This window comes from Tamandua tetradactyla, chromosome 3 (genome assembly GCF_023851605.1).
Source record: "Tamandua tetradactyla isolate mTamTet1 chromosome 3, mTamTet1.pri, whole genome shotgun sequence".
Taxonomy (NCBI): domain Eukaryota; kingdom Metazoa; phylum Chordata; class Mammalia; order Pilosa; family Myrmecophagidae; genus Tamandua; species Tamandua tetradactyla.
In genome coordinates this window covers 45,985,305-46,002,314 of record NC_135329.1, presented here as the reverse complement: position 1 = coordinate 46,002,314, position 17,010 = coordinate 45,985,305, and the positions used below count along the sequence as shown (strand labels likewise).

At 37.1% G+C, this 17,010-nt stretch overlaps 1 protein-coding gene across 5 annotated transcripts in view; it reads left to right on the top strand.

Moving 5' to 3' along the window:
* MYT1L (myelin transcription factor 1 like) overlaps positions 1-17,010 on the top strand; it is a 625,705-nt gene that overhangs the window by 580,559 nt on the left and 28,136 nt on the right. The gene's annotated exons all lie outside the window — the stretch shown is intronic.

Sequence of the window (17,010 nt, the reverse complement as noted above, 5' to 3'; positions counted from 1 at the left end):
AATCACCTGGAGAAGTGGGGTAGGGCACTGTGCCAGTGTGAAAGGATTATGTACCCTAGAAGAGCCATATATATATATATATAACCAGCAGTATATATATATGTGTGTGTGTGCGTGTATGTATATGTATGTGTGTCGGGTATCTAAAACTTCCCCATGTCTTTAACAGCTTCTGACACAAACTATTGGTAACAGAAATTTCAGTCAGCACTGCAAAGACTGCAGTAACTCATCCCAATTCAATTCTGACTCCAACTACTGGAAGTCAGCCCAACCCCACAGGTGAGGGCAATCCTCTACCAGAGTACTATAGCCTAGTTTTTGTTTGTTTGTTTTTATAGCCTAGGTTTAATACATAAAACCTACCATCACAGTCCACAATCCACCACTTGTTACCCGTACACAATTTGGCACATCTCCTTAAATCACACTTAATTTGCAAGTAAAGACAATAACAAAACCATAATTCCCCCTAATATAATACAGCTCTCCTACATACATCTTGAAAACACACTAAACCTTTCTCCAGAAGAGGATGGAAAGTTCTTGGGTAATACTCACTCTTCTCCATATTCTATAATTTAAATACTGTGATGTAAAGTTAACTATTATGATCATATCTTATTTTAGATGAAAAAAGAGAAAATAAAAAAAATTGCTTAGTATATATGTATACAAACATATCCTTAACAAGCAAGGAAGAAATACTCATTATAATCCTCATTTCTATACCTGGTCGCATGGTGCAGCTTGTATTTATAAGTAACTTCTTATGCTACCCATGCCGTACTCCCTTTGTACACAGCAAGCATCTCAGCTGGTCATGGTTCTTTGCCTAGTGGTTCTTTACCTTCACGCAGAAGGGCCTGGGCCATTAGTAGTCCTGTCTTAATTGGGTCACTGTGGTTTTCCATTGATTAATCATAGGGCACAGGTGGTGCTAACAGACGCCCTAAGGGATCTCCTGTATTTCAGACATATTTATTACGTCCAATGGGTAGTAGCAAGTTCAGTTTGGTACTCAGGATCAATCACCCCAGCCAGTATAGTAACCCCCTTCTTTGTCTATTGATGCAGAGGCATGGGGAGCTCAAAGTGAAAGTCTTAACATCCAGTAGAGTGGAATTATTGTTGTGTCTCCTGGTAGAAGTCCTCCTTCTTTTGGAACTAAGATCTCTGGGCCAGCAGTCCATAAGATTGCAGGTATAAGAAGCAAAAAGTTTGCTAGTGAATCACTAAGGGTAATAGTGAGTCATGCTATTCCCATTTCCACTGGGTCCCTGGACCCATGATAACTTGCTTTGGGAGAAACAATACCATCTATTGGATGTTAATTTAAAGCACATCTAGCCTTCTGGAGAATGTTGTTTTAGCCCTATCTAGCACTATAACTGAATCTTCAAAAGTCTTTTCCACTACTTTATTAAACCAGCTACTTCAGGAGCATCTCTATCTGCCACTGACCTTTCAAGCACCATCAGACACTTCTGAATCATTTGACCCAAGTGGCAGAGCAGCTTGTACAGTAGCCTGGACCTATTGCAGAGCTTTCCCTTATTTTAGACCCCACTCAAAACTAGCACCTTTTCAGGCCATTTGATAAATGGGCTGGAGTAGTATACCCAAATGAGGAATGTGTTGCTTCCAAAGTCCAAAGAGGCATTTTTTGGTTGTAAGAGGGGACAGATGCAACAGCCTTTACCTTAGAAGAGATATCTCAACACATCGCACATGCTGTATCAAATAACATATTGGTCAGGGTTCCATCAGAGAAGAAACAGAAAAAGAGTAGGATATGTAGATTACATAGAGACAGATGATATACATAGGAGCTGAAGCTGCCAGCCACAAGCAGAATTTCTTCTTCTTCAGGGAAACTTCAGTACTACTATTAAGGTCAATCAACTGATAACATCAGGTCCACATATATATTCAAAGATCATCAACCTAAAGTCAACTGATTATAAGTGTTCATCACAGCTATAAAATACTTTCACAGCAACAGCACTAGATTAATGTTTGCGTGAATGACTAGGTACTATAATCTAGCCAAAGTGACATTAAAACTGTCCGTGACAGATACCCACACAAAAGCACATCATCATCAGACATTGAAAGCCTAGAGTAGAAAGGAAAATAAAACCCAAAATTCTCCCACAGAGAAAAGAGAGAAAGAAAGAATCTCAGAGACATTATCTTTCTCAAAAGAACACTGGAAACTAGAAATGAATAGAACCATGCCTTCAACATTCTTAGGAAAATGATTACCCTCCTAGAATTAATTGCCCAATTAAAATACCATTGTAAAAAATAAAGATATTTTCTAACAGGCCAAAAACTGTACTTCACAAATAGGCATGGGAATTCTACTATAGAGTGTGCTCCTCCAAAATGAATAGTAAACCAAGAAAGAAAAACATGTGGTATCCAAGAAACGCAAGATCTGACACAGGAGAGTATACTGCAAGGGAAACTCAAGAATGACAGTGCAGTCTATGTAAGATAAAAATAGAAGAATGAAGAACTACAGGAATGATATCTCAAGAAAAAAGTAGACCTGCCATCATCTGATCTGGTTGGCTGTAATAAAAAGTGCTTTATAGTTATATCAAATAGCTTGGTAATAAATTGATAATACATACATATAAAAACAAAGCAAGCTAAAAATTGAGATAATTATTAATTTGAGGGTAGAAAGAGGTAAACAAGGATATCAGTTAGTTTTTGCGGTATAAAAAGGTATCCCAAAACTTTGTGGCCTTAAACAGCCACTGTTTCATTATTATTAACAATTCTACATATCAGCAGGTGGTTCTGCACTCAGCCAATAGGTTGGACTCAGGGCCGGTTCATCTAAAACAGTCAGTCAACTGTCAGACTGGGACACTGGCTCTTGGCTGATGTAGGCTGTCAAGCTGGGACATCAGATGTTAACTGGGCTAAATGTCTGCTATTATTTATAGGGCTAGTCTGTACATGTTCACCTGTAAGTGGTCAGAGAGCTCTAAAGACTTACAAGGAAGCAAACCCCAACATGCTAATGCTTTTCAAGCCTCTGTATGCATAGCATGTGATAACTGGCCAAAGCAAGTCACAAGACTGGCCCAAAGTCAGGATAGGAAGGCATTGCCAGAGTCTCAACAAAGTTAGGGGAATAATTTTTGACCATTTTTTACAGTAATCCAAAATATAAAAAGAACGGCATTGGAACAATTAGGATGGTTGAGCTATGAACAACAGTTGTACTGGGAGGTAGCAAAAAAAAGTAGAGTGGATGGTATAAGAAAACGAAACGCCAGTCTTCTACAATAAGAACAGCATAAGGTCTACAACTTAAAGATCAAGACATAGCAGTAAAAACATGAAATACATTCAAGAAGAAACTACAAAATTTGTTGAAAAGAATTGCACTTGGGAGTGGACTCTGGGTTACAAGGAGATGAAGCAGAATTTGCTATTCTTCATTATTAAGGCCATGTTGCTATTTAACTTCTGGGATCTTTGATTTTAAAAAATCAAGAAATTTTTTTTAATTAAAAATTTTTTTTTAATTTTTTAAAAATAAAAATTTATGACTGTCCCTTGAAGTCATAATTCAGGGAAAGAATTTCTAAAGTGATCTAAGCTAATGTAGTCAGGTGCCCATCCTGTTAGCAACCAAGTCTGGTCCCCTCTTCTGCATCCTCACCACCGCTGCTCTAGGTTCAATGCCTATTTTTCTTCACAGAGCCTATTTCAAGAGCTTCGAACTGGTCTCCCTCCCTCCTTTCCCAACCCTTCGCTCCACCATCACAGTCATCTTCATGCTTTTGCCAAGTAGAACTTCCTAAAATGCAAATTTTACTGTATTTATTTTCCATCTTAAACTCTTCTAATCCTTTGTTATTGCCTAGAAATCAAATCTAATTTTCATATCAAGGCAAATAAGGTTGCCTTTGTAGAGCATCTACTAATTTCTGCAGCCCCATTTATCACTCCGTCCCTTGGTCTCCCCCATGCCCAAATTTGAAGTTCCTGATGTCCTAAACTGTTTGGCACTCCCTAACTCATGCTTCTTCCTGCCCTTTTATTGCTCTTTACCGCTTTCGAATAAATATCCATCTTTAAATACCCACTCAAACCTGACATCCTCTATGGAATCTTGCCTAAATTCTCCCTCTCATTGTATACCATTCATGTGGTCAGATCACATGGGATACTTTTTCATTTGGATTTATGCCCTTATTTGCCTGTGAGTTCCTCAAGGGCAGGGACTGTGATTAAAATCATCTATCACTAAACAATGAATACAGAAAAGTAGGACAAAAGGTAAAGAGCTCAAATTCTACTGTTAGACTGCTTGGCTATGTGGTGTTGGGCAAGTTAACCTCTCTATACCTCACTTTTCTCCTCTGTAAAATGGGAATAGCAATAGTAATTGCATCCTTAGGGTTATTTAAGTATTATTGTAAGTACTGAATATTATGTCAAGTCCTAAGAACATACATGGGGCATAAGAAGCATAGTACTATATAAGGGCTGGCCATTATTATTAATTTTATCATCCATTTTTTTCTTAGCATTTATTTCTGTACTTGACAGCACTTAATAAATGTTGCATAAAGGAATGTAGATGTGAAGTTAGACATCCTACAAGAATGACTCTTCAAACTGGTTTTTATCCAGTCTTTCTTTTCCTAAGAGCATTTTTGACAGAGACTGAATAGCAGTTGCTCCGAAATTGATCTCTTGAGCAAGGGCCAGGTTTTCGGGATTGGACAGAAGAGATTTGCATTTACCCATCGTCCCTTTTGGCTTTTAGATTGACATTTGTTTATGAAAATGACACAAGCTGACTTATATATTTTCCCCTTCAGAAGGCCAGACAGCTTTTGGAGCGAGAACCAGGGGCAGCTGTGCGGGAATCTGTGTAATCATAGAGTTCCCTTGCTACACTTGCTACATCCCGGCACAGGTTGTGGCCTCTGAGGTAGGCTTTGAGGGGAGAGGAGCCCATTGTATTATCTCTAGGAAGTGTCACTGCTATATGAGCTGACAAATAATGCAGATAACTCTCACCTCTGGGAAGTCTCAATTCACTTGAGTATAAACGTGAAATGGTCTTATTTTTCTAATAATTACTACCGGTAATCCAGCCATGCTCTTTCAAACCCTTTCTTCCCTTTGGGGAATGGACTCCCTTGATGATGTTTTATTTTGAATTCATAAATTTTCAGTCATTTTAGTCATTAAAATAGTTGTATTTCCGAGTGGCCACAGTGGCTTAGCAGGCAAGAATGCTTGCCTGCCATGCCAGAGGACCTGGGTTCGATTCCCGGTGCCTGCCCATGTTTAAAAAAAAAAAAAAGTTGTATTTCCATTCTTAAGGCTTAATCCTGTGCTTTTGAAAATTTCATTTCCATATTTGATTTAAAGCCTCCCCCACACCCCTGGGGTACCACTGCTGTGAAACCCTAGAATCCCAAGAAGCAGATGTTACAATTTCTGCTCCAGTGAAGACATTTTGTACTTTGATATTAAATTTAGAAGAGATTGTTACTAATTGCATTGCACCAGTTTTTGCCTGTGATAAAATGCTCTCAATGATTGTGAATAAGTTAGTTAGTAGTCAAATAAATAAATAGTATTATATAATATTAGTATTAGTAGTGTAATGTATATAGATTATATATATATATGTAGTATATTATGGGTCATAAAAATGATATAGTAATGGTATTTTAAGAGTAACAGTAAAAGAATAAATAGTAAAATAAATAACAATAGTAAAAGTGAGTGTGAAGGAAACTTTTGCATCTTGATGTGCTGAACTTGATGTAGGGAGTGCTTGCTATGGACTATTCATTATGATCAAATCTCAGCACCTTCCACAGCCTGATCTTCCTTCTTTATAGATCAGAGCTGTGGCACATGCATCCAGGGCAGACATGCTAGGTGCAATAACAGTACGTTTCGCTGATTCTCACTGTCCAGGGTTCTTTGCTGCCAACTAAGTTCTCCCATTGTACCCTGCCTGGGCAGTTGAAGGAAAGTTCCTGGACAACTTATATCCCTATCTTCTCTTGAATTACTAATTTTCCTTCGCAGTATGCACTCACTTATCATCAAAATGCCTTTTTAACCATTTCCCCCTCTGGAAATTTGTACTTATTTAGGTATTTGCAACTATAATGTACATCTGGGGAAAAAGTCCCTTTTAGACTAATGTCCTGATTAATATGTTGTGGCCTCCCAAGATCTTTTTTTGAAACCCATCTAAAGGATTTGCCTGGAACCTTAATTTGGAAATCTACTTACAGGCCACTGGTGCCAAGAAGTCTGGAGCCCAAGGCAAGCAGGAAAGGGAGAGGTTAACTATCAGCTGCCCAGAACTCCTAATTCCCATCACTAAGATGTTATGACTTTCCAGATCTAATCTTAGAAACATCCTAGATTTAATCAGAGTAGGGTTTTCTCTTATGGCCTGCTGGATCTTAATTTCAAAACTTAACCCTCTCACTACACTGAAACAATCATTGGGGTTTACATCACTAGAAAGGAGGTGGAAGTGTAGATGTTTTTCCTAAGAAATTTTATCCAGCTCTATCCACCCCACACTACCTCACTCCACCGGTGCAGACAGCAAAGTTAAAATTAGCATGAGCCATCACTAGATGGCGCTGCATCCTCTTCCTATAAGGAAAGTTGGGCAACATAAACAGAGATGCCTGGGCCAGCTCCTTCAACAAAATGTACTTCCAAATTTGACCTCACACTGACAATGTCGGCACTGAATCAGAATGGAAGAAACTGCATACCAGGATATTAAGTTAAAATGTCTGATTCTTTGGAACAGTCTTTCTTCCCTAACTTAGTTTCCTGAACTCTACTTAACCTCAACACTCATTTAACAATGCTGTTATTTGTTAATCCCAGGGGGCAATTTTATTAACTGAATGCTACGAGAAGCAACATAAGACTGTCATCAAATTTGGTACTGAATCCCAGCAGGGACTCTAGGAATCTGTATTTTAAACAGCTTATAGGTCACTCTGCTGCACATTCAAGTTTGGGAACTACTGGTCTAGATATCTATGGATCTATTTGGTTTCCTTTACTTCCACTAGATTTTGCTTTATTTGAACATTCTTCTTCATTATTTTCTATCCATGCCATGACAGGTAACTTAATTCTGACTATTTTACTTTCAAGGTAGGAGAATTCTTGATGGGGGCATACATAATGCATATGAATATTTAAAGGCACTCACTAAGGAAAGTTTTCAGAAATCTACTCAATAAGAAACATAACTTTGTTTTTTAAATTCCAATTCAACATTTATTACTTGGTGGCTCAATATTGAACGTGCTAAAATATGAGCCCTAATGATAAAACAGCTTACTGGCCAGGAGTTTATTGTGGAAGAATGCTGTGGTGATTATTCTCCATTTCGGCCTAAAGCAAACAACTACTCCAAAGATATTTAATTACTATTTTTTCCTGATGAAAATTGCACCAACGATATGTTACATATTCAAGTGGTTATGCATACATGTTCTTTCAGTATAGCATCTGAAAAATTAATTCAGCTCAGTTTGTTGCAGCAAATAATCAATTCTGTATACATATGCTAAATATTAATAAACATTTCAGTAAACTTAACTTTGAGAAGTCTAAGCCAGTATAATAAAAAAATACAGAAAGTAACTATGTAGTTTACCAGATCGGTCCATTTCCAAAAAAGGGGGTAAAGGGAGGGCTTGGATATTGTCTGGTTGGATTTTATCATACTGTTAGAAGGCCAATAAGAAAGTTCATATCTTCTCAGTATAGGTGTCTACATCAAATAATTTAATTAATTAATTAGCTAATTAATTATATCTATATATAATGAGCTAATTAACGTCTTATACATCATTTTAGCATGAGGAAGTACTATGTTTTTGAATCCTGTGGTATTGTCTTGGATCTATATTAGTAGAGTATAGATTTTTTTTAACATTTTTTAAATTGATAAATGTAACATGTATACAAAGAAAAGAAAAAAACATTGATTTTCAAAGTACACGTCATCAAGTACATACAGAATCGATTTCAGAGTTTGTTGTGGGTTACCATTCCATTATTTCAGATTTTTCTTTCTAGTTGTTCCAAAGTAATGGAGGCTAGAAGAAAAAAATTTTTTTTGTAAAAAATGGCATATATACAAAAAAGCAATAAATTTCAAAGTACATTACAGCAATTAGTTGTAGAACAGATTTCAGAGTTTGGTATGGGTTACAGTTCTACACGCTTAGGTTTTTACTTCTAGCCGTTCTAAGAAACTGGGGACTAAAACAAATATCAATATGATTCAGAAATCATATTCATTTGTTAAAACCAACCTTCTCTGTATAACTCCACCATCAACTTTGATCTTTCTCCCACTCTTTAGGGTTATTTGGGCTATGCCCATTCTAACTTTTTCATGTTGGAAGGGGTTATGGATAATATGGGATAGGGGGATGGAATTAGTTGATGTTCTGGAGAGGCTGGCCCCTCTGCACTTCAGAAAGTCTGGTCCAGGGACCCATCTGGAGGTTGTAGGTTTCTGGAATGTTAGCCTAGTGCAAAGAACCTTTGTAGAATTTTATATATTGCCCTAGGTGTTTTTTAGGATTGGCTGGAATGGTTTGGGTTGGAGTTTGGCAAGTTATGATAGGTAGCAATGTGTAGTCTAAATGAAGCTTGTATAAGAGGGACCTTCAGAGTAGCCTCTCAACTCTATTTGAACTCTCTCAGCCACTGATACCTTATTTGTTACACTTCTTTTCCCCCTTTTGGTCAGGATGGTATTGTTGATCCTACAGTGCCAGGGCCAGGCTCATCCTGGAAGTTATCTCACATGCCACCAGGGAGACTTTCACCCTGGATGTCATGTCCTGTGTATGGGGGAGAGCAGTGATTTCACTTGCAGAGTTGGGCTTAAAGAGAGAGAGAGCCCACATCTGAGCAACAAAAGAGGCCCTCTGGAAGTATCTCTTAGGCCACAGCTATCGGTAGGCTAAGCTCTTTTGCTATATAGTTAAGCTTCACAAGGGCAAGCCTCAAGATCAAGGGCTTGGCCTATTGATTTGGGTGTCCCTAATGTTTGACACACTATCAGGGGTTTCTGCGATGGTGAAGTTTAATCATTCCATATTTTTTCTCCAGTCCCTCAAGGGACTTTGCCAGTACTTTTTGATTATCTGCTTAATATACTCTGGGATGTATGCAAGCATCAATGTATCCAAACATCACACTAAACTATACAAGATTAAAGGCCCTCATTCTTATTCTGGGTTCCCTGTGTTTGAATTGTTTAAATGTTCTATCCAGACAGGTTGAGTTTAGATTATGTGCTACAGAAAATTTAGGTTCTGGACAAAATAAAACTTTCTTCCTTTGGTCTAAAACAGTAGATGAGGCTCTAAATTATAGACAATGTCTTCCTTGCCCCTCTATTTTTAATTACCTTAATCCCAACCTGATCAGCTTCATTCTTAACTCTCAAACCAGTTATACACATATAAAACATTTCTCAAAATCCAGAAATAATAATCACCACTCTGGGCTAAATGTGACTGATAAAAGAGCTTATCATCTAGGCCCCTGTTTCTTAAAAGTATTTTCTAAATGAGACCATACAATAATTGCTCTTTTGTTTCTGGCTTATTTTGTTTCACCAAATGTCCCACAGGTTCATTCACAATGTTGCATGCCTCACAACTTCATTCCTTTTTATGGTAACACAATATTCAATCATATATATATACCATCATTCACCAATCTACTTCTCAGTCAGTGCATCCTTCAGCCACCTCCATTCATTACACATCATGTATAATGTCCAAAGTCAACAGTCTATCAACACTCTCAATTTTAACAACTTCATTTTTCTCAAGAGAAAGATAAAAATAAACACACCCTCACCAAATGGAAAATCAAAACCTCCTCTTAACTCTTTTTTTAAAACTTTTTTTATTGTATAGTATAACATATATACAAAGCAAAGAAATTTAAAAAAAAAAATAGTTTTCAAAGCACTCTTTAAAAAGTGGTTGCAGGATAGCTCCCAGAGTTTGTCATGGGCTGCCATATGATCCTCTCATATTTTTCCTTCTAACTGCTCCAGAATGTAGGAGGCTAAAGGCTTAAGTACTTTTTTATCATTGCAATCAACTTTTTGTCCTTCTTTTTTTGTGAATAATAACATATATACAAAAAAAGCTATAAATTTCCAAGCAAAACACCACAGTTAGTTGTAAAACGTATTTCAGACTTTGACATGGGTTACAATTTCACAATTTTAGGTTTTTACTTCTAGCTGCTCTAAAATACTGGAGACTAAAAGAGATAGCAATTTAATGATTCAGCATTCATATTCATTTGTTAAGCCCTATCTTCTACGTATAATTCCACCATCACCTTTGATCTTTTCATACCTCTCATTGGGGTTATTTAGGCTATGACAATTCTAAATTGTTGATATTGGAAGGGTCTGTCACTAATATGGGGTAGAGAGATGGAACTATCTGATGTTCTGGAGAAGCTGGGCTGGGTGTCAGGACTTAAATGGAGCAGGGACCCATCGGAAGGTTGTAGGTTTCTGGCAAGTTACTCTAGTGCCTGGAACCCTTGTGGAATCTTATAAATTGCTCTAGGTGTTCTTTAGGATTGGCTGGAATGGTCCTGGTTGGGGGTTGGCAGGTTATAATGGGTAGCAAGGTCTACCTAAAGCTTGTGTAAGAACAACCTCCAGAGTAGCTTCTCAACTCTATTTAACCTCTCTCTGCCACTGATACTTTATTAATTTCACTTCTTCTGCCGCATTTGTCAGGATGTAATTGTTGATTCCACTGTGCCAGGTCTGGATTCATCCCTGGGACCTCCCCTTAATTCTTGTCTGTCCCCCCATTATTTATCCCTTTGTTGCTGTGGTGCTGTTGTTTTCCTGTTAAACATATCCCGTAGCATGCAATAGCAGTTCCCCCCATACCCAGAATTTATACACTATTTGTACAAGATTCATACCTTTTAAGTATTTCATGCAAGAACTTATTTATATTGGTAGTTAATTGGTGGGACACATCGGTCTATACAACCCCTTTCCATTATATTCACTTTCAGCATGGTAATATTACTTATAGACCCACTTATAAACCACCTTCACTTCTATCTATTCGCTTGCATTTGAGTTCAACCTCATTAGCTAACCGTTCACCCATCTCTAGCTTCCATATATCCTGTATTATAAGCCTCTGATTTTTCCCTTACCATGGTTATAAAAGTGGAATCATACAGTATCTATCCTTTTGTGTCTGGCTTATTTCACTCAGCATTATGTCCTCAAGGCTCATGTCATGTGGTTTAGGACATCACTTCATCTTACTGCTGCATGATATTCCATCGTATATATATATATATATATATATACCACATTTTGTTAATCCACTGTTTCTGTTGATGGGCACTGGGATTGTTTCCATCTTTTGGTGATTGTGAATAATGCTGCCATAAACATCAGTGTGCAAATGTCTGTTTGTGTCACTGCTTTCAGCTCTTCTGGGTGCATACCAATTAGTGCTAGGTCATAGGGCAACTCGATATTTAGTTTTCTAAGGAACCGCCAAACAGTCTTCCATAGTGGCTGCACCATTATACATTCCCACCAGTACTGTATAATGTTCCCAATGTCTCCACATCCTCTCCAAAATTTGTAGTTTCCTGTTTGTTTAATAGCAGCCATTCTTATAGGTGTGAGGTGGTATCTCATTGTAGTCTTGATCTGCATTTCCCTTGTAGCCATTTCTATTTGCTCTTCATATCTTAAGCCCATTCTATAATTGGGTGGTTTGTTCTTTTGTTGTTGAGTTGTGTGATTTCTTTATGTATACGGGATATCAAACTTTTATCTGATATGTGATTTCCAAATATTTTCTCCCATTCAGTTGGCTGCCTCTTTACCTTTTTTGAGAGTCTTTTGAGACACAAAAGCATTTGATTTTGAGGAGTTCTCATCTATCTATTTTTTTCTTTTGTTATTTGTGGCTTTGGGTGCAAAGTTTAGGAAGCTACCTTCTATTACTAGGTCTTGAAGATATTTCCCTACATTTTCTTCTAGGAGCTTTATGGTACTGGTTCTTATATTTAGGTGTTTGATCCACTTTGAGTTAATTTTTGTATAGGGTGTAAAATGAGGGACCTCTTTCATTCTTTTAGCTATTAATATCCAGTTCTCACATGCCCATTTATTGAAAAGACTATTTTGTCCCAGTTCAGTGGATTTGGCAGCCTTGTCAAAGATCATTTGACCAATAGATTTGGTCACCTATTTCTGTGCTCTAGATTTGATTCCATTGGTCAGTACTTCTGTATTGTGCCAGTACCATGCTATTTTGACAACTGTGGCTTTATAATAAGTTTTAAAATTAGGAAGTGTTAATCCTCCCACTTTGTTCTTCTTTTTTTAGGATGCTTTTAGCTATTTGGGGTCTCTTTTCCTTTCAGATGAATTTGTAACTAGCTTTTCCAAGTCTTCAAAGTAGACTGTTCGATTCCTGGACCGTGCACCCCCAAAACAAAAAAACAAAGAAAAAAGTAGGTTGTTGGAATTTTAATTGGTACTGCATTGAATCTATAGATCAATTTGGGTAGATTGACATCTTAACTATATTTAACCTTCCTATCCATGAGCAAAGACTGTCTTTCCACCTATTTAGATCTTCTTTGATTTCTTTTAGCACTGTTATGTAGTTTTCTTTGTACAAGTCCTTTACATCCCTAGTTAAGTTCATTCCTAGACACTTGATTCTTTTAGTTGCTATTTTGAATGGAATTTTTTTCCTTAATTCACTCCTCAGGTTACTGCTTGTGTATAAAAACATTACTGATTTTTGCACATGAATTTTATATTCTGCCATCTTGCTGAATTTGTTTATTAGCTCAAGTAACTTTCTTGTAGATTTCCCAGGATTTTCCACATATGGTATCATGTCATCTGCAAATAATGAAAGTTTTACTCCTCCCTTTCCAATTTGAATGCCTTTTATTTCTTTTTCCTGCCTGATTGCTCTAGCTAGAACTTTCTCATACAACGCTGAATAATAGTGGTGACAGAGGGCATCCTTGTCTTGTTCCTGATCTTAGGGGGAAAGCTTTCAGTCTCTCTCCATTAAGTACGATGCTTGCTATCGGTTTCAGGGGAAAGCTTTCAGTCTCTCTCCATTAAGTACGATGCTTGCTATGGGTTTTTCATATATTCCCTTTATCATATTAAGGAAGTTACTTTGATTCCTATCTTTTGAAATCTTTTTTTATCAGAAAAGGATGTTGAATTTTGTTGAATCCTTTTTCAGCAGCAATTGAGATGATCATGTGATTTTACCCTTTTGTTTTGTTAATGTGCTGTACTACATTAATTGATTTTTTTGTGTTGAGCTATCTTTGCATGCCTAGTATAAACCCCTTTTGGTTGTGTTGTATAATTCTTTTACTGTATTGTTGGATTTGATTTGCTAGTATTTTGTTGAGAATTTTTACACCCATGTTCATTAGGGAGATTGGCCTGTAATTTCCTTTCTTATAGCATCTTCACCCAGTTTTGGTATTAAAGTGATGTTAGCTTCATAAAATTAGTTATGTAATATTCCTTTTTCCTCAATTTTCTGGAAAAGTTTGAGCAGGATTGATGTTAGTTTTTTTGGAATGTTTGATAAAATTTCCCTGTGAATCCATCTGGCTCTGGGCTTTTCTTTGTAGGAAAATTTTGATGACCATTTGAATCTCTTTATTGGTGACTGGTTCTTGAGTCAGTGTGGCTTGTTCATGTATTTCCAGGAATTTTTCCATTTTGTCTAAGTTGGCTAGTTTGTTGGCATATAGTTGTTTACAGTATCCTCTTATGATTCTTTTCTTCAAGGTCTGTGGTAACAACTCCCCTCTCATTTCTAATTTTATTTGCATCCTGTCTCTTTTCTTCTTTGTCAACCTTGCTAGTGATCCATCCATTTTACTGATTTTCTCAAAGAACCAATTTTTTGTTTTATTAACTCTGCTAATCTTTGTTATTTCACTTCTTCTATTGCGTTGGGGTTTGTTTGTTATTCTTTCTCAAGTTCCCCCAGGTGAGCAGTTAAGTCCTCAATTTTTGTTCTTTCTTCTTTTTTAATGTAGGCATTTAGGACAATAAATTTCCCTCTCAGAGCAGTCTGTGCCACATCCCATAAGTTCTGATATGTTTTATTCTCATTTTCATTTGTCTTCACATAGCTACCGAATTCTCTTTCAGTTTCTTCTTTGACCCAATGGTTGTTTAAGAATGTGTTATTTAATTTCTGTATATTTGTGAAAATTCTCATTCTTTGGTGGTTATTGATTTCCACCTTCATTCCACTGTGATCAGAGAAAGTGCTTTGAATAATTTTAGTGTTTTTAAATTTATAAAGACCTGTTTTGTGTCGCAGCATGTGATCTATCTTGGAGAATATTCCATTAGCACTAGAAAAGAATGCTTTGGGATGTAACGACCTATGTATGTCTGTTAGGTCTTGTTCCTTTATCAAATAGTTTAAATTCTCTATTTCTTTGTTGATCTTCTGTCTGGTTCCTCTGTCTGTAGAGGAGAATGGTGTATTGAAGTCTCCTGCTGTTATGATTATTGAAATCTCTATTGTTCCCTTCAGTTTTGCCAGTGTTCATCTCATGTACTTTGGAGCTCCTTGACTGGGAGCATACACATGTATGGTTGTTATTGCTTCTTGGTGCATTTTCCCTTTTATTATATACAGTGTCCTTCTTTGTCTCTTATGATATCTTTACATTTAAAGTCTATTTTTGTCTGATATTAGTATAGCTTCCCCTGCTTTCTTTTGGTTACAGCTTGCATGGAACATATTTTTCTGTCCTTTCACTTTGGTCGGCTTGTATCCTTGTGTATAAGATGGGTCTCTTATAAGCAGCATACAGCTGGATTATATTTCTTAATCCATTCTGCCAGTCTGCATCTTTTAATTGGTAAGTTTAGTCTGTTAACATTCAAAGTTATTACTGTAAAGGCAAGAAACATCACCTTTTCAATGAAATAAAACCAGTACCTATTTCATTGCCAGTATTGTCTGTGCCTCAGGCCCACTTCACAGTAGAAACCACCTTCTGACAAGATCCTTCTGGGATTTCAGTAGCTGAGGCCAACAGGTGCAGTAAAAGATAAAGTGAGTCTTGTGAATCTTATGTATGTAGCAGAGAAGCTTAGCCTCCCTATAGGTATACCTAAGAGTTACTTCCAGAGAACCTCTTTTGTTGCTCAAATGTGGCCTCTCTCTCTCTAAGCCCAACTCTGCAAGTGCAACCATTGCCAATCCCCCTACATGGGACGTGACATCCAAGAGTGAAAATCTCCCTGGCAGCAAGGGAGATGACTCCCAGGGATGAACCTGGCCCTGACACCAAGGACTCAACAATGTCATCCTGACCAAAAGGGGGGAAAGAAGTGTAACAAATAAGGTAACAGTGGCTGAGAGAGTTCAAATAGAGTTTAGAGGCTACACTGTTACGCTTACACAAGCTTCAGTTAGACATTGCTACCTCTCATAACTTGCCAAACCCCAATCAAAACCATTCCTGCCATCCTAAAGAAACACCTAGGGCAATATACAAGATTCTACAAAGGTTCTATACACTAGGGTAACATTTTAGAAACCAACAACCTCCAGATGGGTCTCTAGACCAGATTAGTCCTGAAACCAAGAGGGCCCAGCCTCTCCATAACATCAGATAGTTCCATCTCCCTACCCCATATTATTCACAGCCCCTTCCAACATGAAGAAGTTAGAATGGCCATAGCCCAATACCCTTAAAGAGTGAGAGAAAGATCAAAGGTGATGGTGGAGTTATACAGGGAAGATAGGGTATAACAAACGAGTATGATTGCTGAATCATTAAATTGATATTTCTTTTAGACTCCAATGTCTTAGAGCAGCTAGAAGTAAAAACCTAAAATTGTGGGACTGTAAGCCATACCAAACTCCGAAATCTGTTCTACAACTAGTTGTTGTGTTGTGCTTTGAAATTTATGGCTTTTTTTTGTATATATGTTATTTTTCACAAAAAAGAAAAAAAATCAATTGTGTGATAACAAATATTTATCCCTTCTAGCCTCCTTTATTCTGGAGCAGATAGAAGGAAAAATCTGAGATGATGGTGTGGCAGCCCATAACAAACTCTGGGATCTGTCCTGTAACTACTTGTTGAAGAGTGCTTTGAAAACCATCGCTTTTTTTTTTTTTTTTGCTTTGTATATATTATAAAATAAAAAGTAAAAAAATTAATAAATAAAGACTATTGGGCTTGCCCTAAAAAATTTAGAATCTGATATAGTGGCATATATGAACGGATCCTTCAAAACTTCTGTAGCATATCTTATAAAAGAGAGAGCATCCAGAAAGCAATGAGGGGACAGTAAAGTTGGACATTTAGGGAAAGGGTCCTGTAAAAGCTGAATCTTGAAGAAAAATTAAGTTTGTTTAACTAGGATTTCTGCACTATATAGAGTCAGTCTTTTTCATCTTCTATTTATATGTGTTTTAACTAAATACATTCAATCTACTAATGCTCCTGAAATATCCGTATGTAACCAGCAATATGCCAGGACTTCTGAAGGATAGGATGAGCTTTCAGATTAGAATCTAGTTGATTAGATACATGAAAAGACAGCTAATTAAAGCAAAATGATAGGTGTCAAATGAGAGCTACACTCAAGAAGAGTATAGCAACTCAAAGAGAAAAAAGACATTAAAAAGGACCGAAGGGGTTAGGCCAAGGACGTCTCCTAGAGAAGGAGGAGTGCTGTTATATACAGAAAAGTGTAGAGAAGAATTAGGAGGTCAGTTGCATGGGCACAAGTACATGGAACACAAACACAAACAGAGAGCAACATTTGCCAAACTGCGTGTAAAAATAGTTGGGCTGGCCTAAAGAATTAGTGCAGAAAGCCGTAGGAGTCAAGATCCCTGC